Genomic DNA, 5,205 nt, shown 5'->3' on the forward strand with positions numbered 1-5,205 from the left:
CATTTATGAAACAAGTTGTGATTTGTGAACCTCTTACAGCTTCTTTATAACACCAATGTATCAGGCTGCACTGAAATTAAATAAAAAAATATGACCTTTTTGAAATCTGTATTTAAACTAATGGTAACAGGCTAGTGTTTTTTTACTGCTTTGTTTTTGCAATAAACAGGCTTCAAACATCCATGAAAACTTGGAAATATATTATACTGAAGTGGCAAAAAGTCATCAGAATGTCAAAGATCATCTTGATCGTGAATGACTGGCAAAAAAATGTGTGATCTGGTCAAAAGGCTGAGGAACACTTTCATGAAAAGTTGGTTTAGGTTTGTGTAATATAATATTTATTATTAAGATCGCGGAGAGAATTGTTCTTTCATACAATAAACAACACATCACAAATTTTAACTGGTTTAAATTAAGCAAATGCCAGGTAAGAACATACAAACACCCTTGTCCAACAATTTATTTAATAAAATGTATTGCATTCTTTATCCTTATTGCGTTCACTACAGTGTTCATATGTATAAAATATAAATTACTTCTACCTAGTTGTAAAATATTTTTTCCAGTATAGTTGTTGTTTTCTCTTTATTACATTTTGTGTCTGTTCAAATTAAGCATCTATGCTTAAAGGGTTAGTTCACGCAAAAATGAAAATTCTCTCATTAATTACTCACCCTCATGTCGTTTCAAACCCGTAAGACCTTCGTTCATCTTCGGAACACAAATTAAGATATTTTTGATGGAATCTATGAGCTGTCTGACCCTGCACAGACAGCAATGCAACTGAAATGTTCCCAAGTCCAGAAAGTAGCAAGGAGATCGGTAAAATAATCCATGTGACAGTATCAGGCTGCACTGAAATTAAATAAAAAAAATATGACCTTTTTGAAATCTGAATTTAAACTAATGGTAACAGACTAGTGTTTTTTTACTGCTTTGTTTTTGCAATAAACAGGCTTCAAACATCCATGAAAACTTGGAAATATATTATACTGAAGTGGCAAAAAGTCATCAGAATGTCAAAGATCATCTTGATCGTGAATGACTGGCAAAAAAATGTGTGATCTGGTCAAAAGGCTGAGGAACACTTTCATGAAAAGTTGGTTTAGGTTTGTGTAATATAATATTTATTATTAAGATCGCGGAGAGAATTGTTCTTTCATACAATAAACAACACATCACAAATTTTAACTGGTTTAAATTAAGCAAATGCCAGGTAAGAACATACAAACACCCTTGTCCAACAATTTATTTAATAAAATGTATTGCATTCTTTATCCTTATTGTGTTCACTACAGTGTTCATATGTATAAAATATAAATTACTTCTACCTAGTTGTAAAATATTTTTTCCAGTATAGTTGTTGTTTTCTCTTTATTACATTTTGTGTCTGTTCAAATTAAGCATCTATGCTTAAAGGGTTAGTTCACGCAAAAATGAAAATTCTCTCATTAATTACTCACCCTCATGTCGTTTCAAACCCGTAAGACCTTCGTTCATCTTCGGAACACAAATTAAGATATTTTTGATGGAATCTATGAGCTGTCTGACCCTGCACAGACAGCAATGCAACTGAAATGTTCCCAAGTCCAGAAAGTAGCAAGGAGATCGGTAAAATAATCCATGTGACATCAGTGGTTCAACCGCAATTATGCGAAGCTACCAGAATACTTTTTGTACGCAAAAGAAAAGAAGAAAAACGACTTTATTCAACAATTCGTCTCCTCTGCATCACCCTGGTGCCATTTTGGAGAATATCCACTGGATGTAAACAGCATATGCTATTCTGTGTCAACTGCGTCACGCTGATAGTTGTTTTCATTCTTACGGTTTGAAACGACATGAGGGTGAGTAATTAATAACAGAATTTTCATTTTTGGGTGAACTATCCCTTTAAGCCAGAGCCGTTGGGAGAGAGAGAGAGAGAGTTGCGACATGCTTTGATCTCGCCGCCACATAGTCACGTGGTTCATGGAGCTCTTAATAGTTCCAAAGAGTATGATAGTTCCAAACAAATCCGCGCTGTTTGAATGGGTTTAATCAGGGCGGACAGCAGTTTTTTTTTTGTTTTTTGTTTTTTATTGACCAGTATCAATTTACACACTCAAATGGGGAACAATAAAATGCATATGACAAAATATACACGTTACCAATCACATCTCCATCATACATAAATGTCCATGTGTGTGTGTATATATATATATATATATATATACATATATCTCTACATACAATAACAAACAAATTTTTTTTTAAACATTTGAGGGGGTTTCAAGGAGGAAAATAAAAAAATAAAGGGTACAAAATCTTGCCAGTCTTAAAAGGAAAGAGACTCACACATGGTTATATACAATTCCCCAAGGGATTGATTATCTTTGGATAAGTGCTTTAAATATTCTAAGTATTTTTTACATTAATTTTTAAAGCAATTTAAAGAGGGTTTACTGTTATTCCACTTACTTTTGTGTATATGATATTTACCCATTGTAATAATAATGTTTAACATCAATTACATGTTTTTCGAAAGACCATCTGCACAACCAAAAACCAAAACCTGAAACAAATTCAGTGATGGAATATCAGTGTTGATATCAATATTTAGCCAGCTGTAAAGATCCTGCCAGAACTTCAATGTGACTGGACAAGAAAAAAATAAATGTTCAATGGTTTCAGGCTCTTCTAAACAAAAAACACAAGGATCTACTTCAAAACGGAATCTTTTCCGTAAAATTTCGGCAGCTGGATACACATTATTAATAATCCTAAACTGAATATCCTTCATTTTAGGTAGAATTGGCCATTTAAGATAATTACAGAATTTGTTTTTAAATATTTCATTTTCAAATTGTTTTAATTTTGAAGGTGTATTGAAGTCTGCAAATAATTTACATTTTAATACATTCCCTATTACTTTGTTCTTACATTTTTTGTCCCCAATATATACTTCTCCAATCTTTAACTCAGGCAATTTAACAGATACATTTGAATACGTAAGTGTTTTGTATTAATTGTTTTAGAGCAAGAGGGATGGCTTTACACAAAGTATTAAATTCCCTAAAGGAACATTTTATCTCAAACGTCTCCATGAATGAATTATGTTGAATAATTTGACCAGTTACATCTAAAAGATCTACAACATATCAAACATTTTTTTCATACCACTCTTGTTTGAATACTGTCTTTCTCTTTATTGTAATGGTTCTGTTATTCCACAATGTAGAACCATGCGGTGTAAAATTTTGGGTGAATATCATTTTCCAATAATACAAAATCTGTTTGTGGAATTTTGAAAGCTTAATTGGCAATTTGGAAACCTCAAAATCACATTTTAGCAAAAAATCTAACCCTCCAACTTTCTTGAATACTTCTTTAATATTGAGAACGATTTTTAGAGCTATATCTTTATCGTTATCTTTATAGTTACCGTGCTTGGTGTGAACAGGACTTTAGGCTGTGCTAAATACGTTTTAATCCGGTTCAGTTTAAGTACTCCAACCGTTGATTCAAATTCAGTGGCTTTCAGACCTCCATTTTTATATTCTCTAATTATCTGAGATTTTTTTTATATAATGAGTTTTGTTTTTCCATATAAAATTAAACATAATAGAGTTAACCTTTTTTATCAGTTGAGGAGAAACATAAAGAGAGTAACATGGGTAAATTAGTTTAGATATGCCTTCTGCTTTGGTCAAGAGGATTCTGCCCATAATAGACAGATCTCTCATAAGCCAATGATTAAGGGATTTTTTCATACTGTCAATTCTCTCATCTATGTTTACTAATTCTCTTGTTTGTATTTCTTTAGACATTATTAACCCTAAGTATTTCACTTCAGATTTAACAGGAATGGATTCTATATTTTCTTCATTACATGAAAACAAGACTACGCTTTACAATAGCATTTTATTCTGGGGAGCGATTAAGACAGTGGTTCCCAAACTTATTCGGCCGGGCCCCCCTTTTGTAGAGAAAAATATTTTCAGGCCCCCTCCTGCTCCCCCTCTTTTTTTATTTTTAGTAAGTCTCTCTATGCTCTCCAAGGCTGCATTTATTTATTACATTTATTAAATTACAGTAAACACTAATGTTGTGAAATGTGTCCATTTAAAATATCTATTTGAATGTTTTAACATATACTATATTCCTGTGATCAAAGCTGAATTTTCAGCATCATTACTCCAGTCTTCAGTGTCATATGATCTTTCAGAAATCATTCTAATATGCTGATTTGCTGCTCAGTAACATTTCTGATTATTTTAATGCTGAAAACAGTTGTGCTGCTTCATATTTTTGAGGAAACAATTTTTTCATGATTCTCTTATGAATATACATGCACCCTCTCAGACATGATCTTGATTGCAAAATTATATATATTATTTGAAATATTGTGATTAACAGTACTAAACTAGCCTACTTGCCGTCTTAACTTGTTCGGCTTCATTACCCACCTATTTACTGGTGAATCTGAGGGCGAGATATGCCTAGACATATTTTCTTGTCTTTTCACCACACTAGACACGACAAAATGAACATTGCAAATCCAATTGTCCTTTGTGTCAGAGCGCTGGAGTTTGTCAGAAATACAGGGGGGCATCAGTTTACTGTCATGGATTTGTCGTCTCGCGTCGCGCCGCATGATAGAACATCACTGGGATCTGTTTCGATCTCACTCTGACCTAGTGATCACTGTTGCCAACTAATTTTCAGGGGAAGTTGCTAAAGGAAGGTCGATTTGTTGCTAAAAGTTGCTAAATGACGTTGTGATGTCATTGCGTGATGACGTCATTACGTAATCACGACGCAAAATTGTCACTGCATCAAAAATATATTTTTATGTTCATTTAGATTTGTTTGTAAAATAATATAAATGCATAATATAATGTTAAAATATAAATAACTTTTTATATACAACATTGAATTATTGAACATTTACACATTTTTGAAGGATTACAAGTTTTTTTTTATTAGCTTGTAAACTAGTAAAACTACACCTTCTGAACAATTAGTTTTAAGCAGTGTATTAGTAGTCAGTATGCTACACTCTAAGAAAAGAATTCACAGGTTTTTATTTGCATTTTAAATTACGCATTGTATTTTGTGTTTTGGGTTAAAGGGTTAGGGGTCCGCCGATCCGATATTCAGTATCGGTATCGCTCCGATACTGGCATTTTCTGCTGGATCGGGGTATCGGTCAGACGAGAC

The sequence above is a fragment of the Sinocyclocheilus anshuiensis genome, unplaced genomic scaffold (genome assembly GCF_001515605.1).
Source record: "Sinocyclocheilus anshuiensis isolate Anshui unplaced genomic scaffold, SAMN03320099.WGS_v1.1 scaffold537, whole genome shotgun sequence".
Taxonomy (NCBI): domain Eukaryota; kingdom Metazoa; phylum Chordata; class Actinopteri; order Cypriniformes; family Cyprinidae; genus Sinocyclocheilus; species Sinocyclocheilus anshuiensis.